We start from the raw sequence: 6,000 nt of genomic DNA, 5'->3' as shown, positions 1-6,000 counted from the left end.
ATGATCAGCAGTGTGGGAATGTGGAAGAGGCAGAGTCTGTGGAAGGAGAGGAGGGAGACAGACAGAGGAGAACATGCTGGAGGAAGGACAGAAATTCATGAGTGGTGATAGTGTGAGGCAGTGGTGTTAAGTAACTAAGTACATTTAATCAAGTACTGTACTTAAGTTAAATTTTGAGGTATTTTGTAGTTTACTGGAGTATTTCCAGTTTTATATTAAAGCACCGGTGTTGCAAGGAACGTCTATACGCTCTGCTGTCTCTGTCTCCGATGTGCGGGCCAGGCTACTAGACGGTCGGGCCGACCCTCTTATACATTTGAAAACTTGTGAAATGGGACCCTCTGCATAACGAGTACTTTTACTTTTGGTACTTTAAGCACATTTTGTTACCAATATGTATGTACTTTTACTCAAATACATTTTGAATTCTGGACTTTTACATATGTAACATAGTATTTCTACATTGCAGTATTGATACTTTTACTTAAGTCAAACATGTTAGTACTTTTTCCACCACTGGTGTGAGGTGAAGCCAGCTTATGAGGGCAGTGGAAGAGAGACATCTGACATTCAAATAACCTTTCTAATCCATTGGTTAAGAGTCCAGTGCAGAGCAGACTTTGCAGGTACCAGTTTTTCCTGTAACACTCTCTAAAGAATGTGGACACCAACAAGATCAATAACCATGTGTGTTATGACAATGACTTCAGATTTCAGGTCTGGGCTTTCTCCAAAAGCTCTTTAAAGGGAATCATTCAAGGTTTAAGGCACTGGAATCACCTCTCCAAGGTTAAATAAACAGCAAAGCTTCCTCTGGGAAATGTGTTCACTTGAATGAAAGCCAAGTATGTAAAGTCACTTACTGTCTTCACTTTACAGTACACTGATGATGCCAAATGTCGGAAGCTGTGTGTGTCTTTGGGGGAGATCAAAACATGTGCAGCGTTATCATCAAGATCTGAGCTGCTTCCACTGGTTCCTGTTTCTTATTGTCACACTGACTAGATTACTTTGTGGTCAGTCCTCTGCAGACGAGAGTGATCTTCTTCCTCTTGATGAGCAAGAATTGGCTCCAGACTGAGCAGAATATCTGAGATGATTTGATATTCTGCTCTGTAGCAATGTCCAGCAAAGCGGACTCTTCTTTGTGCCACAACGGCTGAGTTGGGAAGGAATGGGATGTACCACCATAAATCTAAGCTTGCGAGGGATGGTACCTCCATGAAAGGTTCTGGACACACATGAAGAAGTCTTGTGTATGTTCGTCAAGAAGTAAAGAAGGATGCTTTCCTCACAGGCTTTGAAAACGTTGATCTTGGTAGTGCTCGAGATGTCTGACTCCCATGTTCGATGCACTCTCCAGGCCTGTCATTTGCTTGTCATGAAGTCCTTTCTGCTGCTGACTGCATTTGAGGTATTTGATGTCTTCAATTTCCTTTGATGTCAGTGTGTGGATGATCCAACTCTTCATTCAAAATCAGGCATTCTGTCTTCTTGGCATTTAGCCTTAGGCTCACTCTGGCTGTTAACTCTTCAAGGGATGTTAAAAGCTCTTGAGCAGAATGTGTTCAACTGTCAGTGTGTCAGTCTTCTGTGTACAGGTCAGTCAGGTAAAAGAAGAAAAAAAGAGGGTAAAAAAAGGAAAAGGAAGAAGCAGTGCCGGTGGATTTGTTCCCCTTGCTTGTCTCGTTACAGAACTGCTGTACTGTACAGCTCTTCATGGAATGGTTTGTCTTCCATATGAAGGCGGGAATACAGTCAGGTCCCAGAGTTTTTGACTTGCTGATTTTTCTGTTGATTCATCCATTGAAAAGGGGACTTTCCTGATAGGCAGTTCATTGGATATACCTGTAGGTAAGCCCTTTAGTCTTCATATACCCTATATATATATATATATGTGTGTGTGTGTGCGCGCGCGCACACACACACACACACACACACACACACACACACACACACACACACACACACACACACACACACACACACACACACACACACACACACACACACACACACACGGTATACACACACACATATGGTATACATACACTATATGTGTATATATATGTATATCCCAAATAATGATACTATTCTGTGTTCATTTCAGGGACAATTCAGCTTGAAGTTCAAATCTCTAAACTCCAGTGGCCTTAATGTCTGTCAGTATGACATAAACCAAATCCAGACATTATATACAGCCTACCTGCCTGATGATAAATTGAGCATTGCATTTCTACCTCTAAGAGACAATATGCTTTTAGGTTCATTGACAATGTCTTGAATTTGCCGATACATACATTGCCGTAACATAGGCTAACATTTGGTGGTATAGATATTGTAGTAGATAATGATGCACTTGTTATTTGTGACCACTGGGTGGCACTCTAGCATAAATGATGGTGTTTTTTTCTTCTTCTTTTTTTCATTCCACAAAAAGCTATTCATTATTATAGCAGCCAATATGTTTCAGTCATAGGCAGGGTAGAAGTCAGACAAATCATCAGCACCATTTTGAGGATGGTTTATAGTGATTACCTTCAATTTATGACAGGCAGAGATGTTACGATTGTTTGATATTGTGTGGCTGTGTGGAATATAGGAGGCCTGTAATGGTCTCTTCTGTTAGTTATTCTGTGAATGTATGTATGTGCAGTTGTGCACACACATAATGAGGTGTACCATTTTCACAGTGAATGTTTGATGTCTGCCTGATGGCCAGCCTCACGTGGTGTGATGGCCAAGGCATCCTGGGGAGAGTGAGTGAAGCAGTGGTAACTAAGAACATGTACTCAAGTACTGTACTTAAGTACAATTTTGAGGTATTTTCTTCAGTATTTACAGTTGTCAATACTTTTACTTCTTCCCCATTACAAAATATTGTACTTACTCCTACAATTATATGAAAACTTTAGTTAGCCTACTTTACTTTGTAGATTTTGATTATTATTACAAAACATACACTAACCATTTCAGCCCTATATATATTTCGGCCATTTGAAAATAGTCGATATACAAGCTCACAATGCGATCTGCTATTTTCAAAAGATTTTGTATAACTTGTGAAATGGGACATTCTGCACAATGAGTACTTTTACTTTTGGTGCTTTAAGTCTATTTTGATGCCAATACTTTTCTGCTTTTACTCAAGTACATTTAGAATAGGGACTTATAACAGAGTATATCTACATTGCAGTAATGATGTAAACATGTGAGTACTTCTTCCATCACTGGAGAGAAGCAGTGTCAAGGTTCTCACTATTAGTGCCTCAGCTCAGCTTCACACTCAGATATTTTAAAAGATAAGAAAATAAACTGTGGCAATGATTATTATGATGGGAGCAACGACGAAGAGAATAGTGATTTGTTTTTCCTTTTCTGTCAAATTGGGAGAAGAAACCAAATCATTTTATCTGATATGAGTAGGCTAAATCAGATTAAATGCTCCAATTATTTTGTAGCCTACTTTCTTAATCACTCACAACAAAACAGAACAAGTGCAAAGCATTCATTGATGGAGACATTTTATTTTCATAAATGCTACAACTTGTCATTTGGGTAATTGCTCAAATGGTTTGCTTTGAACAGTGTGCCATTAAAAGAATGCGGACAACAATTAGTTGTTGTTCTCACGGAATCTAATGAACTATATTAACAGCATCCAAGTGTTATTATTATAGGGGAGCTGTGGGATTTGTCTGCTTGTGGTTAAAGAACCAATTTATACTCATAAATTAGACTTAAAGGAAGTGAAAGTGGGAGGTCCAGAGTCTTTTACACTGGAATGGGAAGAGAGCATCTCATCTGCCTTCACTTAACAGTCTGATGTGCCGCTGGCTCCATATAACATCTCTGAGCCGCGACCACAACGTCTGAAAATGCAACATCCTCCAGTCCACACAGCTCCTTTCCAGTGGGTCCTGGGCCATGTTTGATATTTAGCTGATGCTGGCTTTTCATTGTTGTTGTATATTTGATTCTCTGGTCCCTTTTGTGAAATGGGGGGGATCGACAGAACACGAGTGGCTGGAGAGAAAGGCTGGATTGTGTACCAAGCATCTGCCCTGGTGTGGTTGTCTTCCCAGAACCTAAAATGATGGGGTGAGGCTGGGGGGGAGAGAGACGGCTCTTTTCCTGAAACCCTGGTGCTTGGTTCCTGTGAGATCCATTGTTAAGGAAAAAAAACATCCATTGTGTTGTGTGCCTTCAAAGCATGTCTGGAACAGCGTAATTCTGCGAGATCTGAAAGCTGCACACATGGATTTGTTGCTCGCCACAGAATTATGGTTTAGAATATTTGAGGTCCTGTAAACAACTACAAGTAGGCCCTAGTACATGATGAGGCTGTGTCTGCCGCTATTTTGATCCCCGAAGCGGTTTATTTTTTCCTGAAAGTTTCAATGTGAGATCATTATCAACAGATAGGGCCTATATTTCAACAAATACATTGTTTGCCTATACGTTTATAATAATATTTAACTGAACACACAGTATGCTGTCCTTGACCTCTTGGTATTCTTAAAGGAACCACATTCCATTAACCTGCATTAAAAAGAAAACGAAAAAGAGCCAGGCTTTTGGTTTAGGTTGTGCGTGAGATCTGGTTGACAGCCAGTTTCAGCATGTTAAGCTACCAACCAAATGTTCTGACTACATAGGTGGTCTGATGTTTGATGCCGCTTGAAAGATCCAGTTTGATTCTCATACTTTTGCTCTGGTTTATACCGAAAAGAAACAAGTTAAAGTTTCAGTGTTCACTGTCAGTTGCTTACAACAATACAACTTGTAAAAGTGTCACAGAGTATAATTAAAGTACACTTCTTGTTTATGATTAATCTTAGTATCTAACTTGAGAAAAATATATTTGATTTTATATAATGGAAGCTGCGCTTGAAAGTCTTCCCCTAACACTGAGGCTGACAGTGAAAAGATTCATTATAGAAATAGTGTATACACTAAGTAGGCTATTGTATATATTTCTCCACCACATTTTGTGTTAGTATATTGTTCTATTGTCTGCATTCCTTGAGGTTCACTGATCTCCTGCAGATGAGTATTTTGCATTGGTGGAAAGTAACTCAAGTACTGTACTTGAGTACAGTTTTGAGGTACATTTACTTTACTTGAGCATTTCAATGTTGTGAAACGTTATACTTTTATTCCACTACATCTCAGAGGCAAATACTTTTTGTTTTACTCCACTCCAATTGTTTCATGACCTTATTGGAAATAAGTGTTTCATTACGCTTTTATGTAGGCCTACAGTATATCCTGGGTTTAAGTTATATTGTGATTACTTGTATTTCTTTTACCAACATCTAAAGACTGCTTTAGTTACAAGTTACTTTGCAGTTTTAGATTATTTATACGAAACATGCATTAACCAATTAATACCTATTTTATACTTTGGCTATTTGAAGATGTGAGCTTGTATCAGCAAATTTTGAAAACCTTTTTTACTTTTACTTTAGTACTGTAGGTATATTATGATGCCGGTACTTTTGTACTTTTACTCAAGTGAAGTTTTGAAAACATTGGACTTGCAACAGAGTATTTCTAAAGTGTGGTATTGCAAATTTTACTTAAGTAACACATCTGAGTACTTCTTCCACAACTGGTATTTCGTCTGCATAGTTCATCGTTATAATGACTGTTCCTCCAGCGTTCTCTTTAGATCAACATGACAAGGAGAACATTGACAGCAGAGCCACCACAGTGTGTCTGTATTTACCACGATGCTACAATGCTTACTGTAAGGTTTAGTTTTTACAGGATGCCATGCTATATAGCTTTGTATTCTCAGCTAAATACACATTGTGGCTTTAAAATGTTTGCATGCACTGTAGTGAATTGTTCCATTCATAGTTAGTTTACTTTCCATGAAGCCAGGGGATTCCTGTAAGTATAGTGTGTCTAAGCAATGTGTAACAGCATGTTTCTCTGGTGTAAACAGTTCAACTATTATAGTAGCAGTTGCATAATCATTGTATCCTGTCTAAG

Source organism: Gymnoscopelus microlampas (genome assembly GCF_963454915.1).
Source record: "Gymnoscopelus microlampas genome assembly, chromosome: 11".
Classification (NCBI taxonomy): domain Eukaryota; kingdom Metazoa; phylum Chordata; class Actinopteri; order Myctophiformes; family Myctophidae; genus Gymnoscopelus; species Gymnoscopelus microlampas.
Note: the sequence above shows the minus strand (reverse complement) of the source record.